This window comes from Ursus americanus, chromosome 1 (genome assembly GCF_024610735.1).
Source record: "Ursus americanus isolate L20-20 chromosome 1, mUrsAme1.1.p, whole genome shotgun sequence".
NCBI classification, from domain to species: Eukaryota; Metazoa; Chordata; class Mammalia; order Carnivora; family Ursidae; genus Ursus; species Ursus americanus.
The window spans coordinates 20,530,169-20,555,765 of NC_142127.1; the positions used below are offsets into that span (position 1 = coordinate 20,530,169).

The window sequence follows — 25,597 nt, forward strand, 5'->3', positions numbered from 1 at the left end:
TCCAAGGGAAGTATATTATTTGCATGGATTCTGGAGAGCAGCATGATTTTTAGTAAAAGGGAGGATCAGGAATAACCACCACCAACAATAATGATGATTTTAACATTTACCAACAGCACTCTATGTGCCAGAACCCTCACGAGGGTGCTACATGTTCCCGCCCTCATTTAATCTGCACAACATCACAGTGATGTAGGCTGTGCAGGGCAGGACCACATTGTGCAGGATTAGGTCCTAAAATTAGCCCTTAACTATTTACGAAATAACATAAAAACAACTAGAAAACCCCTAGAGGTAAATGTGGGTTGGTTGGATAATTCTGAAGAGTCCCTGCTTTCCTAAAGAATTTGTTTGTTTCTGTCTTAGTATTAAGTCTCAGTGACCTTAATACACATGATTTAAACTAATTACATAGTAAAATCCCAGGAGAAGAATTAAAATACTTAGTGTAACCCCAGGGAAAGGATGAATTATAAAAATAGTACACTCATATGGAGCACGGGATAACTCCTCCTGTATTTTACATTTTAGGAAATTCAAGCTAGAGAAGATAAATATATTCTCCGAGGTCAAGAAAGTAGTAAGTGATAGAGCTGAGATTTAACCCTGAGCCCCTGGTAGCACCAGTGTGCAATTCACAAGGCCAGTGGAGGTGGCATTGTGTACACATTTCAAAAAGATACAATTTCCTTTGTTAGCAAAGAGTTTAGAAACAGACTATTTATAAAACAGAGAATAATTATATGTATTTAAGCTGAAACATAAACAGAGAAAAATGTACACAGCGGGGAAGGAACATTGGCAAATTCATCAATACTCCTGAAGGATAATTTGGTAGATTTATATAAAAAACAACAACTATGCTTTGATGAGTAAGTGAAAATAGCAACTAATTCCAATGTACAGAGTTTTAAAATGCTAAAATTTTATGGTGTTTGTGAAAAGGATTATGATTCAATGACAGATCTCAATAAAGCCTGAAGAATTTTGAACAAAAGACACTGAAGTGTAACTCCTCAATTATCTTTTCCACTAGACAATCACACACATACTCTGTCTAACCAAAGCATTTTTCTGCTTCAAATGGAAATTAGTTTTCACCTTTCCTGAGAGGTCCAGAGTGGGGCCAACGCCTAAATCAGTAAATCTTTGGGTAACTTGACTGGGTGGGATCACACACCCTTCCCCAGAACTGGCATAGGCTTCTTTTCTTTTTAAAAAATAATATAATTTAGGGGTGCCTGGGTGGCTCAGTTGGTTAAGCGTCTGCCTTCGGCTCAGGTCATGATCCCAGAGTCCTGGGATGGAACTCCATATCCAGCTGCCTGCTCAGTGGGGAGCCTGCTTCTCCCTCTCCCACTACCTCTGTTTGTGTTCTCTCTGTCAAATAAATAAATAAAATCTTTAATAATAATAATAATAAGAAGAAGAATATAATTTAATAAAGGATAGTTGGAAGAAAGGCAGGCAGGGACAGGGGACCCCTGACCTAGGAGGAAACCACCATTAAAAGGATTTTACACTGTCCTGGAAGGAGCCCTCTACCCTTTCCCACGTGTTAGACAGATGACAAAAACCTGACTGGGTGACATGCACATGGAGGGTTAATCAGATTAAAACAGCCCACCAACAAGCCTGTAAAAACCCCTAGACTTAAAACTCCAGTGGGAACCCTCTTGGGTCCCCTCCCACTTCGGGAGCTTTGTACTCTGAATAAACTTTGCTTTAGTATCACTCAATAAACTTTGCTTTGCTGCCCACCACTCTTCATTTGTCTGGTCTACCTCTTCATTCTCTGAAGCGGCGTGACCAAGAATGGTGGGTACTAACGGAAAGAAATCCTGTAACATAATTTATTTTTGGTTTACCCTTTTTTCTGATTAATTACTAATCATCGTGGCTGGGGATATTTCTGATTTTAAGTATTACCTATTTAGTAAATCCTACCAGAATCCAGATTTAAATTCACTGCTTCGTTTCTGTCTCAAAGAGCAAATATCTCTGCTTCTCACAAAGACCATCCCATCTACTTGTCACATGGACATCAACTCTTTGGTGCTTTTCAAGGATTTTATTCCTGAAATTACTTTCCCTGTGCTCTTTGCAGTTGCTTGTAATATTGTCATGAACATACAAACAAGTTTTACCAGCCAACTTTTAAAAGAACCTTTCCTTGAGGCCAAATATCCCCATTAGTTCTCCATTTCTCAGCCCCCGACTCGCAGCAACAGTTGGAAAACTCATGGTCAGTGGTTTTTGTGTTTTCCATACGTATATCTATATATAGATTTATCTGTATATAGATCTCTCTCTCTCTCTCTCTCTATATATATATATATAATTGGAAGCATTTTTAAACTAATAAAAAAATTTGCAAAAACAGTCCAAAGAACTGCCAAATCTCCCTTATCTAGCTTCCCCAATTGTTTATATTTTACATTTGTTCCATCTCTCTCTCCCTGTGAATACATATAACATATATTCCATTATCGTTTTTTTTTTTTTTTCCCTGGCCAACTTACGGGCAACTTGCAGCTTTGGTGCTGCTTTCTTCTTAAATACTGCAGTGTGTGTTTTCCAAAATCAGGACATTCTCCAACAAAACTGCCACATAACCATCCAAAACAGGAAATCTACATTGATTGATCACCATGGCCAAATCTGAAATCCATTTGTTTTTCCAACTGTCTCAGTCAAGTCTCTTTCGCCTTTGCTCCAAGATGACATCCAGGGTCATGCTTTTCATTTAGTTCTGATGTCACTTGAAATCTAGAACAGTCCTTTAACCTTTCCCTGCCTTTTATGTCTGGTGTTTAAAGAGTAAGGATCTTTCATTCTATAGGATGTCACTCAGCCTGAGTTTCCCGAGGTGCAGACTAGGGTTATGCATGCTTCCCCAGGTGCAGACAAGGAATACCAGAGAAATGAAGTTATATCATTCTCAGGGCATCAGGACAATCCTTCCCACAAGGGGTGATGTAAGCCTTCATAAATTGATGTCTGCCAAATTTTTCTACCTTAAAATCACTTTTCCCTTTATAAATGATAGGTATTTTGTGGAAAGTTAACATCTAAACCTATATCTCACTATGAGGGTTTGCAGTGCGTCAACTTGGCTAGGCTGAACTACACTTCCCAGAATGTTTGTGATTATGCTGGGCCATACGTGGTTCCTGTGGGTCACTTAGAGCATAGAAGTGAAGCACCAGCCATTCTGTGCTCTCACACCTTGTCACTTACCTATCGGTTTTCCTCACTGGTGTGCCGCAGCCAGGTCTACAAGTTCTCCCTGGTTCCCTTTTCAGTTTCTCTGGTGCCTGGGCAGGGTTGAAGGGTTCTGACTTCTGCAGGACACACACACCATCACCTACCTCGGGTTTCAGTACATCTTCATGGTCTGCAGCTTGTGCTTGTGTTCCAACTCATGCTTGCTTCCCTTGCGCCCCAACTTCTTTCCATTCATTTTTCCCTTTCTTACTAGACATAAAACTCCAGTATCACACTGAGACAGCAGCCTGCATCATCTGTTTAACTGTTTTCCACAATTGTAGAAGGCCAAATCTTTCTGCAAGTGTATGAGATAGATATAGATATAGTATAAATATGTATATAATTATTATAATTATATGTAATAAATATGTAGTATAAATAATATATAAATATAAAATATAATTATACAGTATATATTTAAAATGATATGTAAAATATATATCATATGTCTTTAAGTCATATATATTTCATATATATACATATATATAATTTCTTGAGGGCTCTGCTTCTCTGCTTGGACCATGACTGATCTGTCGTTCCCCATCAAGCCCCCCGCCAGCAGCCTTGGCATCCTTTCATACCTTCCACTTGAATCAGTCATGACTATGATATTTATCAAATGCTGAGTTTTCTATATCCAAAATTCCTTCCAGATTTATTAGTTAGCATTCCGCTCTAAGGAAGAATTTTCCCTTCTCCCTAATTTATTTATCTCTTCACTTACTTATATGTTATGGACCTATGAATTGCTATTTTTTTTTGATGGGTTGTAAATCATTACTTTATAATTAATTCTGATGTTCAAGTGGTCTTAGAGTTGGCCAGTGGGAGTCCCCTTTAGACGGGCCCCATGTCCCTTTTGACACATCCCCCTCATTCTTTGAGTACTTCCTTCCTTTCTGGCACAAAAAGATATTTGTGCTCCTTTTGTTCTTTCTCTGATCTAGCCCCAGAATCAGCTAATTTTTTTTTGGAGAAGATGGCAGGCACCAAGTCAACAATTTTGAACTTCCTCTTGTTTTATGCTTTTCTTTTGACCTGTATATTATAAATCATGTATTAATTTTCTACTGCTTTGTAGCAGCTTACCACCAACTTAACAGTTTAAAGCAACACAATTTATTTTCTTTCATTTTCCATGGATCAGGGGTCCAGGCACTGGTTAGCCACTCTGGATCTAACCGGCAGTGATCAAAGTGTCAGCTGGGCTGTGATCTCATCCAAGGCATGGGGTTCTCTTCCAAGCTCATCAGGTTGTTGGTAGAATTTACAGACTTGTGGTTTAGGGCTAAGGTCCTTCATTAGATGGGGTCATTCTCAGGACCTAGGGGTCACTCTCAAGTCCCAGTCATATAGCCCTCTTACAACACGGCAGCTTACTTCTTCAAAGCCAGCAGAAAAATTTCTTTCCAGTTTGCTGTAAGGAAATCTCAATCAATGTGATGTAATTATGGGAGGTGACTATCCCATCATATTCACTGGTCCTGTTCACATTCAAGGCGAGGAGGTTATACAAGGCATGTATACCAGGGGGTAGAACCTTAGGGGCCATTTTAGAATTCTGTCTTTTACAAACCATCAGCTAAGAATTCTACTTCTAATATATGCCCAAATCTTGCCCCTTCTCTCTGTCCATTGCCACCATCCCAGCCCATGCCATTACCCTCTTTCCTTTATTCTGATAGTCCTCTGGTCTCCTTTTTTCCACTTTTGCACCCCATACCATCATCCAAGACTATCCAGAGTAACCTTTAAAAAGGTTGGAACAATTGGAAAATGACACTTGATGTTATTAATTTCACTTAAATCTTCAACAGTGTCTTGTTGCATTCAGAGCAAAATCCACACTTCTTCCCACAGCCTACAAGCCTCTGCATTGTCTGCCCAAACCTACTTATTGCATCAACTTCCTTTTGTTCCCTGGACATCATGATCTTATTCCCTCCTATTTCTCATTTAAGCCGAGGTTGTTCCCTCCCTGCCTTTGCACTTAACTCTGAACAAATTTCTTTGGCTATTTGCATCTCAGTTCACATAATATCTCTTTAAGAAGTCTTTCTGATGCTGTAAAGCAAAAACATTTAAGTTCAGTCATTCTGAATTACATCAGCCTATTCTTTTTATTCATAGTGTTTATTACTGTCCAAAAGTGTATTGTTTATCTCTTTACTTGTGTATTGTCTGCCTGCCCCAAGTAGAATGCTACCTAGCTCCATGAGACCAGGGACCATATCTATGCCAATCACTGGTGTATCCCCAGTACCCAGGAGAGTACTATGCTTTGTACTAAGCAGGTGCTTGATACATGTTACGAAATACATGGAATAATCAGAAATTCGTGACGATCTTACCTAAAAGGACTAGGCTCCGATATCATTTTGTAATGTGAAAAACTATATGTACATACATACATACATATATACATACATATTCTCTCTTTAAATTGTTTGAGAGTAGGGTATTTAAGAATTAATATTAAAATCATTCCGTTTGTTAATATTAAAAGCCCTCTTTTGGACCCTGGAAGGAAAGTATCACTACAGAAACAACTTTTTCACTACTTTCGCCATTAGTGGCCTGATATTTTTGCAATAAACATCTGGCAATATTTTCCTACAGTGAATTCATATCCTGCTCCAGAAATTTAATTTATCACTATTAGCAACAATAATAAAAATCCTTATTCCAGAGACTGCACAAGTGGAAGACTTCTTAACAACTTTGAATTAATGCTTCTGCTACCAACCACAAACATCCAAATCCTTCCAAAATAATCCCTATCTTACTGGGAACATCTCACTGGAAAAGTGCAGGACTCTTGTTTGCTGGCTCCAGAATGAGGTCACAGACTCAAGGCTCTTACCCCAAGCTGGCACAAGGGGAAGGGACATGGTTAATTAAACCCGGATATGCTCTAAGAGAGTTCTACCTAAAGCAGCTTCTGGTTCTCCAAATAATTCCAGCATCCTCCAGGTCTTTTGAAGATACAGTCCTTAAGAACCTAACTAAAAAAGTGTGCACTGATGACATTTTCTGCGGTCAGTTTGCTAAGTTAAACTACTGTGTACAGCTTCAGACATTTAAGAGCCTCTGGCTAAAGGGCTAAAATGTAACAGGAGTGCTTAGGAACTGTTTATATGCTTGATTTGTTTTACAGTGTTTTTGGTCTTTAGTTTTGATTGGATTGTTTTACTGAAACATGAAGGGCATTTAGAAGGCAAGAAAGTGAATAGGATACATTTGCAACAATATGCCCTAAAGCAACATCTTAATGTCAGAAGTAAATTATAACAACTTACATTACTGATGACATACATTATAATTCAAAGCTAGGGGAACTACATCAAGGTTGTTCTCACTATGATATAAAAAGAATTTTCTTTGTATCTTTTGCAACTAGATGAAGACCTTTATTGATGAAAATGGTATCAAGAAAAGGTAATAGAAGAAAATACATATCTCTTGGAATGCATGAAAACATTTTTTTTTCCTGAAGCTTCCCAAAGCCTTTGCATCTAACCCCTAAAAGTATTCTTTATTTCACAGATGTCATGGAATGAGTTTCTTCCATTGTTATGTATGTGTCTCGCAAGATGTCAGGAGCAAGTACGTCTGACTTGATCCATTTTTTATGTAAGTATCCAATTATTAATAGCACAAACAGTGATGATACTTATAAAATAATGCTTGTGACTAACTATTAAAACGACTGGGGCCAAGGCTGCATGGGAATGGCTGAATCTGTCCTGACTGAGTATTTCACTGGGCACCTGTCAGAAGTTTAAGTGTGCCTCAGACCCAGGTCTAATTCAGCTGCAGCTGTGTATACACATATACATGTGTGCACATACATACAATGAGAATAAAGCACAGGCAGTAATTGAGATTTGACAATTACCGAATATATCTTAATTGATATGGAATACTGCATTGGAACTTTATACCTACCAAAGATGTGATTTTTAGACTCTATAATCAGAGAAAATATGACCTACTGTTTTCATTGGATAATACTCTTGTGATGCCTCCAAGTTTCTCCTCTATATATGTGGCCTAATCTCATGTTGACATTTTATAGTAATAATAATGAAGTAAAGTTTCATAAAGTATCTAACTACTTCGTTAATACTTTGAGAGCTAATTCAAACCTCAATTTAGATTTTAAAAGATTTGAAGGTGAATATAAACATATTCTCTCTTCAAATAAAAAACAACAAAAAAGATAACCAAGAAAAGCATGCAAGAATTTGTTGTCATTTCTCTTTGTTTCTTTTTTAAGGTACTAAAGACTGTGAGGACAAATATATCTAAATACTTACACTGAATGCAATAACTTGAAAGCCTAAGTAAAACCTGCTCCTGTCTTTTAATTTGGTTTACTATTCCAGTTGTTCTGTGGGTTTGCCAGCTCCCTCTGCTGTTATTCCCAGGACTGGCTAAGAATCCTGATGTCAGAGCTAAAAGGAATTTGGAGTCTAGAATATCAGTGGCAGCTAGGCAGTGCATCCCCTGTGCACCTCCCTTCAAGAGAAAACCAACTAATAATATTCATCTCCTGAGGACATACTATGACTATATATAATAATGACTCTCCGAATTATGTCTTTGGGTATGATGGCATCATTGGTTCTCTGGAAAACCTAGAAGAGGGAATAAACTTGCTGATCTAAAGACAGCAAAAGTTCCTTACTTAGCGGAGCTACTGTACTAGCCCATAGTGAGGAGCTAGGAGAGGTGAAATCCTTCTACCATTTGGGATGATGTGCTTATGAATATGAACTGTCTCACAACAGCCCTGCTTGGGAGTGAAGTGGCAGCTGCATGACTGTTGGAAAGAAAATGTTTTGGCTGGGGCCTGTAGCCCATCTCATGAAATAGTAGAGTGCTCTCAGTGCTGTGGAATGGTACCATGTCAGATAGCAACCCTTGATGGAAAAGGCCAGGTTAGAGTCAGGAGGATGGAATTTCAACAGTGAATTTACTAAGACCACCTAATGCTTGTATATCCTACCTTCACATACAAATACATTGATAAGACAGAAAGGGTTCAATAAACCATTCTTCCAATGAGGAATCTGAAGCCCAAACTTACTGACTTAAGGTAATATAGTTTGTGAAAACTAATTTCTTATTATGTGTATAGCCTTGCATAGTCTTTAGAAAATACATTGTCTCTAAATTGGAGGCATTTACAGTGTAGGGCAATGTAAGGCAAGGCATAACACTATAGCTTTGAAAGGGATTTTGAAACCATCTGGAGCAATGTATCCAAGTGATAGATCAAGTCAGTGCTTGGATATGGGAGCTCAGGTTGTTGCAATGCTGTTCTTCCTATTAAGCCACCTTTGGGCCTTACATGAACCTTCTATTTGGGTGTCGGTCCACGGCTAAGCAGCCTGGCATGATGACTATGGACCCAGGCCTTCTTGCCAAAGACTCTGCATAGCATTGCTGATTCTTCTCTTAGAATCTCTGCTAAATAGGGAAGTGCAGTCATCATCACTGTAAAACTTAGGTCGTGTGGAATTAAAATTATTTTTATTTATTTTTAAGCTCCTTTTTTGAAGATTTTATATTTTTATTTGAGAGAGAGAGGGCACAAGTGTGGGGGGGGAAGGGCAGAGGGACAAGCAGTCCCCCAGCTGAGCGCAGACCCTGATGTGGGGCTGGATCCCAGGATGCTGAGATCATGACCTGGGACAAAGTCAGTTGCTTACCGACTGAACCAGCCAGGCACCCCAAAATACTTATTATGTGTGCATAACATAATGCCTCTTATTTGACCTCAATCTTTCTCTGTTTAAAAGTTGGTCCCACTATCATTAAAACTGGCCACCCCCAAACCAAAGGGTGAAGATGAAATTTTAAAATCATTTCATTAAAAACTAGGTCTCTCTATAGCAGTTGACAGAATCTAATAATATTGGGTTTTATTCAGAATACCGCTATAAAAATATTTAATGCCAGTAAATAAAATATGGTTTTCCACAGTAACTAATACAGCAGGATCTTATTACAGCTGCTTAGGTTAGAAAGTTTTCAGATGATCCTATAATGGGTTCTTTTTTCAGTTTTACTCAAGAAAGAAAAATAATGCATTATGTTTGTATCACACTTTATCAAGTATGACAGTTTTACATGGTATCTTATTTTATCTTGATATAATTACTCTGGGAAGACATGACAGGCATATTGATGCCCAGGCTTCAGCTGAAGAAGCCAGTCAAGAGCCTTGCTCCAGGTTGCACAGTTACCGAGCAAGTGGTAGGGATTCCTCTTAAACCAAGCGCTTCTGACCCCAAATTCTAGGCTCATCATCTCCCAGCATGATCAGTGTCTCAACACACCGTGTTCCTGCCATGGCACCTGAGAGTTTCCCTACTTAGAAGATTTTTGGGAGAAACTGGGTTCTTATTACATAGTTTTGAATGTATTAATAGACCATTTATGCTCTCTGTAATCTCACTGACTTGAATTATAAAATGCCTGATGCCACATCACCTATAGTATCATTAGCCCTATTCCTCCAAACCAGTGAAATAAAAGGATTCTTCCATGTTTTTCAAACACATAAAATCCAGAAGACAGGCAAGGATTCAGAATTGATGGAGCTTGTTGTCAACATGCAAATCCAATTAGAAAATGACTATAACTTGAAATTAATGAGTAATAATAATCTCTTTAATTGTTCTGGTTTTTGTTTATAAATGTTAAAACACAGTACATGGCTATTTATTCTCTGTTTAGCTAGAAGGACTTGGACCTTCTGTTTTTTTTCACTGCTAATATAGACGGACATACTATAATTCATGCTCATGGCCAGTCACCATAACCTGAAGGTTATGATATTTTCATTCATACTGATATTTTCACATTCTTTACTTCCTTTGCTAGAACTGTACTCTCTCCTACCACCCCAATGGAAAGAAAAAAAGCCAGTAAAGAGTCAAGGATATGAGGTTTTGTGTTCCCCCCTCCTATCTTTTATCATTGATTTTTATATCAGTCATAATAAAACATCTTTCTCTTCTGGAAATTGTTTATCTCTCTCTAAGCAACAAATTTCTATTGAGAATGAATAAGAATTAAGTTTAATAATGAATCTTCTAAGCCTTCATTTCCACCTGTATTTGTCTGTGTCTGTGGTGGGAGGGGTAGAGGGAAGGTGAAATATTTTAAGGAGATGCTGATAAAGAAAAGTGAAGATGATTCATTGGACCAGATTTGAGTCCACATATAGATTCAATCAGCTTTCTGACAGATATCTCCATGCACGTTGTAATAATTCTTCTTTGTCCTAGCTTTTTGTTGTTGTTGTTGTTTTAGGCAGTGCTGTGGTCTGAATATTTGTGTCCTCCAAAATTCATATATTGAAATCCTAACCCCTGAGGTGATGGTGTTGGGGGGGGGGGGACTTTAGGAAGTGATTAGGTAATGAGGGGGAGTCCTCATGAATGGAATTAGTGCTCTTAGAAAAGGGACCCCAGAAAGCTCTCTGGATTCCTTCCACCTTGTATGGACAGCAAAGAACTAAAAAGCCCTTCTATGAGCTAGAAAGTAGCCTTTCACCAGATGCCACGTCTGTGCCAGTGCCTTGATCTTAGACATCCCAGCCTCTAAAACTGTGAGAAATAAATTTCTTTTGTTTATAAGCCACCCAGTTTATGGTATTTTGGTATAGGGCAAACAGACTAGGAGAATAGGTGGCTTCAACTTTAAGCAAAGTACCAAAGTGTCTTGAAAAAAGGTTTGGGTAATGAAATATTGAATTGTACAGTTTTGTACTAATTGGGAGAAAAAGAAAAAAACGACACAAAACAAAACTTGTGAACTCATTAAGAAGTATTTGTAAGACAGGCAGGGTTTTCCACCCCTGATCTGATGACTTTGAAAGGAGCACAGTCTGTTCCTATAAAGCAATAAAGTCATCAAGTCCAGGTGGCTGATCTTCTTTGTTATGTAAAATAGCCTTTAAGAGTCTTTCCACATGAGGAAGGCTCATTTGATAGTTACTTAACAAGGCATTTATATTCTTAATAGGTTGCTGATAAATTCTATTTTCCAAATCAGATGCAGAAGTGATGCTACAATAGTCAAGACTATGACCAAGTTTCAGAAGTTCTTTAAAGTTACGATAAAGTGTACTATTCTGAATATTCACTGCAAAACTCCATGGCACCCACGTTATAAAGCCAACGTATAATTAATCATAAATTACCACTATATTAGTTTGATTGTTTATAAAGAATTTTCTTATACATGTCTCAGTTCAGAGTCATAGCAATCCAAGAAGACCTGAGGCACAAAGTCAAATGGGCAGTGTGACAGTGTCACCTGCAGTAGCCTTAGCTGTGCCTGATTTCCCTGACTTACACACTATGTTCTAACTACTAGTTAGACCATAAAGTATTGGTGGTAGTACATTTGCTCATATATTTACTCATTTATTTAATAAATATTTATTATGAAAACAATTTTTTTTCTGAAATCTCTAATTTTAACTCATGCCATCTGATTATGTGGACATACTGAGGACATAGTAGCTAATTCATCACACATATTGATGGGAAAGTTGCACTATCAATGGGTTCCACATCTGCAGCACCTGGCCATTGGAAAGCCCAAACAAAAGTTCCTCCCAACTTTGGAGAACTGGTTTGAGACTCGTTAAAGGTGGATCAGATTTATTTGCCTGATTCTCCCAAACTTCTCTTATCAATTATAGCATTCTTATCTTTGCAGTTCAGTGGCAATCTAGGAAGGAATATAATCAGATAGTCTCAGAAGGCAAGTGAAGGATTTTCTTTCCAGATCTCCACTTTCAGGTGAGTAGAAGTGAGCTCTTGTCATTCATTTCCTAAATATTTATTCAGCAACAAACACTAAACACAGAAGTCAACCTCTATGTGTCTACTTTGGTGAAAGCATCATGAGTTTATGTGAGCATTTATGTAGAGTATGTGTATCTTTCAAAATGGACCTAAGAGTTCATTAAATTTTATGAAAATGATGCATGCACATAGTTAAGAAATCAAATTGTACTATTAGGCTTACATTAAGAACCAGCAATACCTGCCTCTTTTCCAATCCTGCTTCTCACAGGCTATTTTCCACTCTTTAGATGTAATTGATGCATGATAAACTGGGTATTTTTAAAGTTTATAATTTGAAGAATTTTGACACACACACACACACACACACACTCACGAAAAGATCACCATAATCAAGATAACAAACATTCCCATCACTCCCAAAGTTCTCTTCATGCCCCTTGAATTCATCCTTCCCTCCATACCTCCAGCCTCTCATCCCCAGGCAACCATTTATCTGTCTTCTGTCACTACAGATTAGTTTATTTCTAGAGTTTTATACAAATTGAACCATATAGTATGTACTTTTATAATCTGTTTTTTTCCATTAGAATTATTTTTATATTCACTCATGTGCCAACAGTTCATTCCTTTTCATGGCTGAGTAGTATTCCATTGATAGGATATACTGTTTCATCCATTCAACTACTGATGGACATCTAGCTATTAAAAATTAAGTTACTATGGGGGTACCTGGGTGACTCAGTTGGTTAAGCATCTGACTCTTGATTTTGGCTCAAGTCATGATCTCAGGGTCCTGAGATCCAACTCTGCACTGGGCTCCCAGCCCAGTGGGGAGTCTGCTTTTCTCCCTCTCCCTCTGCTCCTCCCCTTGCTCACTCTGTCTCTTTCTCTCTCTCTCAAATAAATAAATAAATAAATAAATCTATAAATCTTTTTTTTTAAAAAGCTACTATGAATACTCATTAGACATTATCTTTTGACTTCTTAATTGGTAACTAAGATTTAGCTTTTTTACAATTTCTCCCATTCACTATTTTCTTTCTCCAACAAAGTTCAATTATGTGTTAATTCTGGAGTTATATCAATATTCACTATTTACATGATTTCTTAAAAAGATTTTATTTATTCATTTGTCAGAGAGAGAGCACAGCAGGGGTAGCAGCAGGCAGAGGGAGAAACAGGCTCCCCACGGAGCAGGGAGCCCGATGTGGGACTCAGTCTCAGGACCCTGGGATCATGATCTGAGCCAAAGGTAGACACTTAACCAACTAAACCATCCAGGCATCCCTATTTACATTATTTTTAAATGTAGACACCAGTCATTGCTGAACCTAATAATGGGTATATCTAATTTTATTTTCTCATATGACTTTTTGTTGCCTCACTTTTTCATTTGTTTATTCTCATATAGACCTACAAATAATTATCTCTCACCATCCAACAGCCTCGTAATATCATTTAGTAAATGGTAAAATGTATTAGATGAGCTATCATTTCTATTTCATACTGGAAACTCCTGAGGGAGCCCTGCCTCCTCCGGCTGCTGGAAACTTGCTCTCCTGGTCAGTGCATAGCTACATTCCCATTGCTTTTGTTCTGGGAATTCTTTTCACTTCCCTCCTGGGTCAGGACCTGATTTTCCATGCTGTTCTCTTTCACCCTTATTTTAGTGTGGCTCACCCTCCAGTATATTCCTGAGATAAGTGCATAGGGAGGAAGTTAAATATTTTCATTCTTTGCAAGTATGAAAATTATTTCTTTCACCCAGTTCACCCAGGAGAGAATTACTGCTTGGAAATTGTTTTACTCTGCATTATAAAAGCATTGTCCATTGTTTTCTAACTTCCAGTGTTGTCACTAATATAAGCAATATCCTCATATAATTGGATGACCATATATAATTGTGACCATTTTTTCCACCTAGAATATTTTTAGCATCTTTTCCTTTTTCCTCATGTTTAAAAATTTTGCAGTGACATATTTATACATTAATTTCCCTGAGCATCCTTTTAATCAACAGAATTATATCCTTTGTTTCTATAAAATTGTCTGGCATTATTTCTTTGATATTCTCCCCTGCCCCCCCCCCAAAAAAAAAAACCTAGCTCTTTTTCTTCTTTCTCTTTTTTGAAACTTCTATTAATAGCACATTGGGTCAATACTGGCCCTCTAATTTTCTTATATTTCATGTCTTATGGTTTTCGATTATTTTTTTCTTTAATTTTAGGAAGAATCTCCAACTTTATCTTTCAACATTTCTACCTTTTAAAAAATTTCCAGTGTGATTTTTAATTTCCAAAGACTTTTTATTCTGCTTTTATTTCTCCTGTGTTTATGGGATCTTATTATTATTTTATAGATGCGTATCTTTATTGATCTCTTAGAGAATATAAAATATATCAAAATCTATATTTACAATCTTGTTGAGCTGCATGAAATTGTTGCTATTTGATCATTTTATCTACAAAAATAGTTTCATCTAATATATCTATCTATAAATATATTTTTGTGTACACACACACACTTCTGTTCTCTGCAGTTTTCTCTGAGTTTATTTTTAGTATTTATTGACTTTGAGCCCTAATTTTTTTTTTTTTGAGAGAGAGAAAGCAAGCGAGCATGTGAGTGGGGTAAGGGAGGGAGAGAGGGGGAGAGAGAATCTTAAGCAGGCTTCACACCCAGCCTAGAGCCCAACATGGGGCTCAATCCCATGACCCTGGATCATGACCTGAGCCAAAATCAAGAGTTGGACACTTAACCAACTGAACCACCCAGGCACCCCCAAGGTTTTGTTTTTGTTTTTGTTTTTAATTTGCTCACTGCTCTATCCCCAGTCAAGTTGACACATAAAATTAACACCGCAGGGGTGCCTGGCTGGCCATGTTGGTAGAGCATGCAACTCTTGATCTTAGGGTCATGATTTCAAGCCCTACTTTGGGCTTAGAGCTTACTTAATAATAAATAAACAAACACCACAGGGTGGTAAGTGGACCTTTGAGGTGAGGAGTCACTGAGTCTGGGGGTCCAACTGCCCTCTGGAGATCAGACTTTCACTCTGAATTGGGCCATGACTAGACATGTTATAGGTCTTTACAGAACTCAAAAGGATAGAACTATGAACATGGCAAAAATTTATTCATAGGGGATGTATTAGGGTTTTTGGAGCAAGAGAACCAACAGGAGAGAAAGAGAGAGAGGAGATTTATTATAGGAATTGTCTCATGTGATTAAGGAGGCCAAGAAGTCCTAAATGTGCCATCTTCTGGCTAGAAAACCAGGAAAGTTGGTGGAGTAATTCAGTCTGAGTCCAAAGGCCCAAGAACCAGGGGTGCTTAAAGTCCATGGGCAAGAGAATATGGATGTCCTAGCTTGAGCAAAAAGAATGATGTGTTCTTCCTCATCCTTTTTGTTCTTTTCAGGCCCTCAGTGGATTGGATGATGCCCACATGAATGAGTGAGTGTGATATTCTTTGCTCAAATTCAAATGCTAATCTCTTCTGAGACAGTCTTAGAAACACATCCAGAAATAATGTTGTACCAAATATCTGCACATCCCTTAGCCCAGCCAACTTGACACATAAAATTAGCACCACAGGGGTTCCTGGCAGGCCATGTTGGAAGAACATGCAACTCTTGATCTTGGGGTCATGATTTCAAGCCCCACTTTGGACTTAGAGCTTACTTACTTAATAATAAATAAATTAAACAAACAAACAAACACCACAGGGTGCTAAGCAGATCTTTGAGGAATAATGGGGTCTATTACTTTTTATAATGGTGTAAAGCCCATGGCTTCGGAACCTTCCGATCTGTGGATTTCTTGCACATGAAGCCATTTTATCACAGTTCAAATGTACCTTTGCAAGGGGAATACAAAGTCTTTGACAGGCAGGAAATGCCTTTCTATCTTTGTTTTGAGATTATACTGGTAAAGCTTGCTTAGTGATCTATTGGTACCAATGGGCAAGCAATCTTGAACCAAGTCTGAGTTGTCATTCTCACCAATCTTCAAAGTCAGGCTGGCCCCTTTTGGCATGACTTAATCACCCCATTTTCAGCTCTGTACTCTAGTCACCCATTTGAAGTACTCAAGACTAATTTCTGAGAACTGATTATCTGAGGGCCTATGATTGACTACTTGTTTGTACCCACCTCTGTAGGCATTTAGGATTAAGGTTCTTCCTTTTCATTTCTGTTATTCTAAATTGTGTTGGCATTCATACTTAATTAACTGGTTTTCCACTCCTGGTCAATTCGTCCTTATGGATTTATAACTTTTTTTTGGTTTATTTCTTTACCTTTATTTTGGTAGGATTTGAAGTGGAAGCAGATATGAATGTGTCTGTTCTCTGCCATGGTTATCCAATTACTTAATATCATACTTTACAAAAATATTTTCTAATTAAATCACTTTTCATATACAATAAAATCCATCTTTTTTATAAGCATAAAAGTTTATAACATTTTTAGACTCTAGATATTTGAAATGCCCTACTCAATAGTAATATGCAGAACCATCATTATTACATATATCCTTTTTTCCATTAAACTCACATAGACAAATACATGCATTCTTCCTGGTAAGAGTGGAGGAATTATAATCCCTTAACAGTTAGAAGAGAATAACTGTAGATGTTTGGCATAGATCTGAATGAAAATAAGTGGGAGACCAATATAGTTGGCAATATATTTAACTATAATGAGACCAATAGCAGAGCTATTGTTTATGGATAAGCAATCATGATGAAAACAGAAGAATATCCTATACTGTACCAGTCGATAATGCTTAATTGGTTTCAATCATTTTTTTTCAAAAAATAAGAAAAGAAGCAGAAAAGAAATATACTAGTTTTGAAGCAAGCCAAAGGGAAATGAGCAAAATTGAGATTTGAAGAAATGATTCCTGCCTAAAGTGGTACAAAAAAGTATATATAAACATCACGGAGGCTGAATATTTGTAGCAGATGCTTTTTTAATGGCTGCTGATAAGGCATGACAGGCACTTTGAGAGCATCTGATACGTTTCTCCAAGGATCCCACTGCTCTCTTTGGAAATATTGAATGGGAGCATACAACATATCTTCCAAAATTTCTGAACATGTGTGTTTTAATTTTTTTTAATTTTAAGGGATGTATAAATGCAAATACTTTTACCAATGTTCAGTGATAAAGTCTTTAGTACGGGTCTTCTAGATGAAACCACAGACTTAGTCATCTACAGACGTGAGCCAGGGATATAAACACAGATATAAGAAAATAGGGAATGGCGAATCACAGAATGGCATAGCCTCATAAAGACACTCAAACATAAAATATGTTTAAAATGTATGAAAATAAATTTTAAAATGAGTAGATAAATTAAAAATAGATAATTAAATAAAAATAAAGTAAAACAAACCTAAGTCTTGAGGTGCTTATAGTCTGCAAGCAACCAGTTTAACCTTTAGTTTAGGAAATGATGGGTGAGTTCTCAGAAGCTGACATCCTCAAGAAACAGCAGATTATATCCTGCACCTAATTCTCAATTCAAAATTTACTTACATTTCCTATTTAATCTTTTTCTCACCTTTTTTCCCCTCCTTACAATGTTTTCCTTTTTCCTACTTCTCTAGTGTTTGCTCCTTATGCCTTTGTCCCTTTCTTCTTTCCTCTTTCTTCCTTCCTTACTCCACCAAGATGTGAATGGACTGAAGTGTATATATATATATATATATATATACACATATACACCATATATATATAACTACTCATATATATATGTATATATATGTATATATATATACTACACACACACACACACACACATATATATAACTACTCTTATAAAAGTTGAATCAAACTGAATCTCCCTAAGTGGCTCATTTCCCTCATTAAAAACCTTAGATGGCATCTCCTTACCTATAGCACTATAACACAGAGACAATATTGCTGAGCCTTGCATTCAAGGTCTTCTTCAACTGATCCCTACTTGCTCTGCCAGCCTTATCTGTTAGGACAGTAGCTCTTCCAGTATCCCAGACCCAAAAGGCCACAGCAGCCAGTGAGCACCCAGTACATACTATTTGCTCCCTACAACTCATCTGTGTTCCTTCACTTTGCCGGGAACATGCCATGATATTGTAGGTATTTTAATAAATACGAGTTGAATTTGAATTTTCTGTTATCAATTTGGAAGAAAATGAGTTGGAATATTACTATTTCTTGGTTAAACAATTTAAAAGACAATTAAATTAACACACATTTCGCTTATGACATTTTTTTCTTCTTAATATCAAAATAAAACTGTTAAAAGTATAAAAGGCATCCTTGTCCGCATTTTCATGCTCTGTTGTTTTGCTTGTTTGATTAGACATATGGCACTAGGCATTTGATTCTGGCATGTGTTGATGGGCATGGATAAAAAGCAAGAAGTGAAATAAATTTCCAAGGTCAGAAATTGTTGACTAATAGACTATAGTCCACTTTCACTGCTAAGAGACTTTGCTGATAATGTTTTAATTATTCTGGGCTCTTCTTTATTACGTGAATTTGCTATATAAAGTCTTAAGCTTTCATTCATATACTGCACCCTTTCTTTCCTCAATTCTCTGGATAGAATCTTGCAAAGAGAGTAAACAGACAATTCCTTGCCATTTACAAAGGGCTTTGTTTGCCCAAGAAGTCCGTAATTTAGACACTAATGAAATATGAAATATGTCACATTATACTTTGAAAATGACCTTGTGTCAATGTCAAATATGGAGAATGAGTGTTCAGGGAATTTCATGGTTTCTATCCAAATTTTATGCCTATTTCATAAAATCTTTTTTCCACACTTATGTGCCCTGATGTTTTTATAGGCATTAATATAAAAAGAACAATTTAGGTTATTTTAAAAAAATCTAAAATCTGATTTATCTATGAGACACACTTCAGAACACAAACCAATTTTGCTATAGTAATACTGTGTCAATACTTCCTGACAGAAGACAAATGTTGTTATTATTTCACCGTTTCTTACCTTTGTAGAAGTTTAGAATTTTACAGAATGACTCTTCTTTACATGTCAAAATAGTAAGTTGATGAAAAGAAAAAAAACTACAGCAATTTTTATATCTGGTAGCAATGATAGATAATCCAGGTGTGTTGGGTTATAAATGGTGTACATACCATACTGACAACTTTAAAAATAGTAAATAAAGTTTTAATGGAGAAATGTATTTTTTAATTTTAAGTTTTTATTTTAATTCCAGTTAGTTAACATACAGTGTAATATTAGTTTCAGGTGTACAATATAGTGATTCAACAATTTCATACAATACCCAGTGCTTATCACAGCAAATGCACTCCTTAATCCTCATCACCTATTTAACCCATCCCCCCCCACCCTCCTCCCCTCTGGTAACCATCAGTTTGTTCTCTGTAGTTAAGAGTCTGTTTCTGGGTTTACCTCTTTTTTCTTCCCCCACGTTTCTTGGTTCTGTTTCTTAAATTTCCACATAGGAGTGAAATCATATGGTGTTTGTCTTTCTCTGACTGACTTATTTTGCTTGACATTATACTCTCTAGATCCATCCATGTTGTTGCAAGATTCATTATTTTTTATGGTCAAATAATATATATATATTATATATAAATATATACATAATAATGTGTTATATATATAATATATATAATGTGTTATATATATAATATATAATGTGTTTTATATATATAATATATATAATGTGTTTTATATATATATATATAAAATGTGTATATATATAGAATATCTTCCTTATCAGTTCATCTATTGATGGATACTAGGGCTGCTTCCATATCTTGGCCATTGTAAATTATGCTGCTACAAACATAGGGGTGCATGTATTCCTTCGAATTAGTGTTTTTGAATTATTTGCGTAAATACCTAGTAGTGTTATTGCTGGATCATTTGGTAGATCTATTTTTAACTTTTTGAGGAACCTCCATACTGTTTTCTACAGCAGCTATACCAGTTTGTATTCCCACCAACACTGCACAAGTATTCCTTTTCCTCTACATCTTTGCCAACACCTGTTGTTTCTTGTGTTTTTGGTTTTAGCCATTCTGACAGGTATAAGGCGATATCTCATTGTAGTTTTGATTTGCATTTTCCTCATAATGAGTGATGTTGAGCATATTTTCCTGTGTCTGTTGGCCATCTGTATGTCTTCTTTGGAGAAATGTCTGTTCATGTCTTCTGCCCATTTTTAACTGGATTATTGTTGGAGAAATGTATTTTTTCATCAAAATCACAGATAATTTTTTTAAAAAGATCACTGTGACTTGTCTCACTTTTATTTGATTGGATATTCTCCACGATAGAAGAGTGACATCAGAACTACCTAAAAATCATCAGTCTCCATCTAGTAGTTCATTGGCTGGCATATAGAACAAATGGCTAGGGAGTTTGTTCCCACTCAAGAAAATTAGGAAAGAGATAAAATTATGCTTCAGGTTTTCCATCTTTCCTAAGGTCTTTTCTAGATTTTCTTTCCTATTAACCATTCTTCAACACACAGAGTCACTTAATGTTCTCATACTATTGTAGCCCTTTTCATAGAGAATATCTGATAAATTCTTTCAGGATAGATGCTTAGGGATTTAATGTGTTATAAGGATAAGAATAATTAGAAATTAACAAAAGAGCCCAAGAAAGACAATGAAGACAATGCATAACTCACTATTTGCAGAATTCAAGAAATAACTGGAGGAGAAACTTTCTAGAGCTTTAATCTCAAAATACAAAGACAAGTCTTTTTCTGAGGTGGTGTCCATAAACTTATAAAGAAACAATAGTGTTAGATTCATATTTTATGTTTGAACTGGAGTGTGATCAGGATAACTGGAACAACTTTGGTTTTTTGGGTGTTTAGGTTGGAGTGTTCCCAATAGTTACTCGCTTTTTCCAAGAGGATATTATACCTAGAAGTTCTGCTCCACTTCTTGGTATCCACCCATTCCCAGTGCTATTGACCTCATTACTTTCCAAAGGCAGGAGAATATTCCATAGAATCTTTCTTATCTCCACATAAGCAATTTTCCAAAATAACTGAGCTTCTCAATTCCTTCTGTAAAGGAAACTGATTCCGATGGATCACTTAATTACCTGGATAATCCCTAGGATGACTAAAAAATGATTTCACCATCAGTTTAATTGTAGGTTCCGAAACCTTTCGTGCCAGTTGGACTTATTATTATATTGTGTAATTTAATTAAATAGTATTCCAACTTAAAAAATAACTAAAATAAAATAGTATGCAAATATGAAAGTAAAAAGAGTTTTGTTGTGCCTATAAACAATAAATTGAAAGTTTTCCACAGACTCAATAACTGCTAGTCATAAGAAAATTAAACTGGAATAGATAAGGATAAAAATAATTTACAAAAGTGAAAAAAATAGATAAGGATAAAAATAATTTACAAAAATGAAAAGAATTTTTAAACTCTGCCTCACAAATTTCTTTAGCTTTTTCTTTCATTTTAAAAATGTGTAATTGGAAATTATGGAAAATATATTATGCTCATGGTTTATGCAAGAAATAGAACTCTAATAATGGACCCTAGTCAAAGAAAAGTCATTGGTCCTATATCAAAAACCTACCATATGATTTTGCATTTATATGTTTAGTGTTTAAAGTTGTTTAAGGTATATTTGTAACATTTTTGTAAGCCAGATTTAATCTTTTAATATTATTATTAAAAACCAGGTATTGATCTAATCATCTCTGAGAAACAGACTTCTATGAAATGTCAGTGGAGGAGATCTTTTGGCTGGCAAACTAACATCACATGAAGTCAGAGCACGTGCTGTGAAATTGGCAGTGAAGAAAAGGTTGCAGATTTATTGAAAGAGTCCACCCTTACTGGCTCAATGATTCCTACAATCCCTTCTACACAGCAAGAATATTTTTAGAGAAAACTTAATCTGTAAACCTCTCTAGGAAAGAGAATATGCAAAGTGGCAAGTGACTGAAGTCAGCTTTATAAATGAGGAAAAGAGAAAGCAGACTTGTGTCTATTGTTTCTATAGAAGTGGTACCTCAATGGGAGTGTAAGAAGTAAAAATTCAGAATAGGCAGTTGGTTGTTTATGTTGTGGTTAAGTTGAATCCAAACTTTGATGAAGTCAAGGATAGTCAGCTTTCATATTGCATTTAATTGAGAGTCAGAGAATAAGATATGTTCTTGGAAGACTAAGCAACAAGCAGCATTGTAAGAAACAGGCTCCCACCAGGAACAAATACCTCCTTCTTCCCTCAACAACAGTTCTGTAGTTCTCTCTTTTCCAACTAAAATATAAACTCCAGGGTCAGGATCACAATCCTTGTGGCTTAGAAGAAAGCCTGACATATTGATGATGCTCAAAAGTTTTTTTTTTTTAATTGAATCATGGACTGAATTCTTTCTCTATTATGTTAATTTGTCCTCCCCTTCTCTTCTCCTCTTCCTACCTCTTAGTTCTTAAATGGTCCTCAGACCCCTCCATGGTCAATGAAGACAGTCAAAACTAAAGATTCTTGCTCCTTCCTAACACCATGAATTTTTTCAGTTACTTCACAATTATGTATGGGGCTAACAGTTTATTATTATTATTTATTATTATTTTTGGATCCTTGAATGGAAAGAATTAGAAAAGTAGACTCATTATCTTGGGTCAGATTTTCCCCAAAGCAGATGCTTAGACAAGCATTTGTATACAACGGAGTTGTTAGGAGATGCTCCCAGGAGAAACAGGTAAAGGAGTAGGAGACATTGAGTAGGGAGAAGTAAGAAACTAAGCAAGAGTGCAATTCAGGTGTCATACTAGCCTCAGCCTAATCCCATGGGGACCTCTGAAGATTGAAGACTTCAGTGTATTTTCCCTTTGCAGGCAAGGGATCAGACTTTTTACCCCATCTTCCCTTAGTCATTGGCTACAGACCTCCCCAGGGACAATTAAACTCTAAGGTATTTCCATAACCTACAGAGGTGAGCATTACAGCAAACAATCAAAACACAAACATGCTTTACCAAGAAATAATTGTTTTAAATGTTGTACTATACAACGAGCAAAAAAGTCACAAAGCTCACATATCTTTACTATTCTACTTTCTTTATGTGATTATGAAATCAAAATTATTTACTCAATAATCTTAATTATCTTTTTTCTCAGCAAACTAATATTACTGCCAAGCAGATTCAGAGAGATTACTTATAGGTGGAGTATGGGGAGGAACTTCTATAAGCTGACATATCTATAGGTGGAGAAGAACGAGGTATTAGAAAGTCAGCAGAAACATGAGCAACTGAGCATGCCTGATGGACATCTGGTCTTGTTGTGTACTCTAATGTAAAACAGCATAGCAATAAATGCTCATAATGAACTAATAAAGTATGATGGATTCACTGCACCGTTCATTAAAATTTTGATAGATGTCCTTCGGAAAGTCATTAAACAAAAACTGACAGAACTAATGGAAAAAAATGTTAATGAAATCTTAAATTTAATGAAAGATGTGTAAGACCTCTAAACTAAAAACTGCAAATTATTGCTCAGAGAAATTAATGAAAGTGAAAAATTAATAATGAATAATGAAAATTAATGAAATGGAGATATAAAACTTGTTTATGCTTTATAAAAATTCAATATTATTAAAATATCTTGTTTTCCTCAAACTAATCTATAAGTTTAATGCAACTTCAATCAAAAGCCCATCAAACACTTTTGTATAAATTGACTATATGATTCTAAAGTTTATATGGAACTACAAAGGCCTACAATAGCCAAAACAATCTTTAAAAAATACAGAGTTGTTTGGGGTGCCTGGGTGGCTCAGTTGGTTAAGTGTGGAACTCTTGATTTTGGCTCAGGTCATAATCTCAGGGTTGTAAGATCGAGCCCTGTGTTTAGGATTCTCTCTCTCCCTCTCTCTCTGCCCCTCCCCCTGGTTGGGGTCTTTCTGTCTCTCCCTATAATATATTACAAAATTTAATAAAATATATATTTTAAAGTTGGAGGCTTAAAACATGAAACTTTTAAGAACACAGCAGAAAACATGGAAAAATAGCTGAAAGCATATTAGCAAAGGAAAAGATTACTAATTACACAAAAAGCACTAACTATAAATCAACAACAACAGCAAAGACAATTAATTGGACTTTACCAAAATTTAAAACTTTTGTTGCCAAAATATCGGATTAAGAAAATGTAAGTGCAAGATATAAACTGAAAAAAGATATTCATTTTACATATGTCTGACAAAGATCTTGTATCCAGATACAATTCAACAATTAAAAGTCAAACATACAATAACAAAAAGTGGGCAAAATGTTTGAAGAAACACTTCACAAAAAGATATAGTCATGGCCAATAAGAGCACAAAATAGTTCTTTACCTTCTTAGTCATCTGGAAAACGAACAAACAAACAAAATGAGATACCACTTCACGCTCACTAGAAGGCTACTAGTAATGACTGACAACAGTTATTGGCAAGAGTGTACAGCAGCTAAGATTCTCATATATTGTTGATGAGAATATAAAATGGTACATCTACTGAGGCAAAATATTTGGTAGTTTTGCCAATGAAGTTAAACATACACCAACCCTATTACACAGAAATTTCACTCCCAAGAGAAATTAGAACAAGGTCCACAAAAGGACCTGACATAGAATATTCATTGAAGCCTAATTTAGAGTAGGCCCAAATTGAAAACAACCCAAATGTTCCTCTACAGGAGAATTAGTAAACAAAGTGTTTTATATTCATATAATGGAAAATTATTCACCAATAAAAAGAATAAACTGCTAGAACACACAACATGGATGAATCTCAAAATCATTATATTGAAGAATAAAAGTCTAATACAAAAGATCACTATACTTTTATAAAGTTCAAGAACAAGCAAATTAATCTATGGTGATAGAAATCAGACCACAAGTGATATCAGCATCATGGCAGCATAAGATGTCCCTAGTTTTTGTTCCCTGCAACCACAAAAATTCAGCATCCATCCACAGACAAAAGTGCTTTTGAGGGAGCTGTGGCATCTAGCCTATGCCAGGGGACCTGGAGGAATCTTGCCCACCTGTGTTCAGGGCAATAGGCAGACAGACCTTGGTCTAGGCTGTGGACCCTGCAGTAGCCAATGAAGCGACTGCAGCCTCTTTCTCTTGGCCATAGGCCAGCAACCCCTAGAAAACATTGACTCAGACAATCAGCCATGGTTGAGAGAGCCTATGTAGAAGTTCAGCTTTCCAGAGGAGAAGTTACAGCATACTGTTGGAGCAAAAAATATGAGTTCGGACACAGTGGAGTGGAAAGCAGTTACTAAAGACTGGAGGAAGTAACTTCTCCTTAAAATATGAAAAGAGCAACACAGAACTTTAAGGAACACTTTCCACCTTACTGCATACCAGGGTTGAGAATTGCTACTCTCAGGCATACGTACAGACGGAAGCCAAGCAAGAGTCATTTAGAAGTAGTTTGGAGACTCTAATAGCTAAGTCACCCTAG

At 36.2% G+C, this 25,597-nt stretch overlaps 1 protein-coding gene across 4 annotated transcripts in view; it reads right to left on the minus strand.

The window, feature by feature from the left end:
• The window catches only part of LOC123782474 (uncharacterized), a 604,024-nt gene that overhangs the window by 562,190 nt on the left and 16,237 nt on the right, over nucleotides 1-25,597 (minus strand). For 3 of the 4 annotated variants that reach the window (XR_015723165.1, XR_015723147.1, XR_015723156.1), the window contains exon 2: nucleotides 3,372-3,565. The gene's annotated coding sequence lies outside the window, so the exon portion shown is untranslated. The other variant, XR_015723170.1, reaches the window with a different exon arrangement.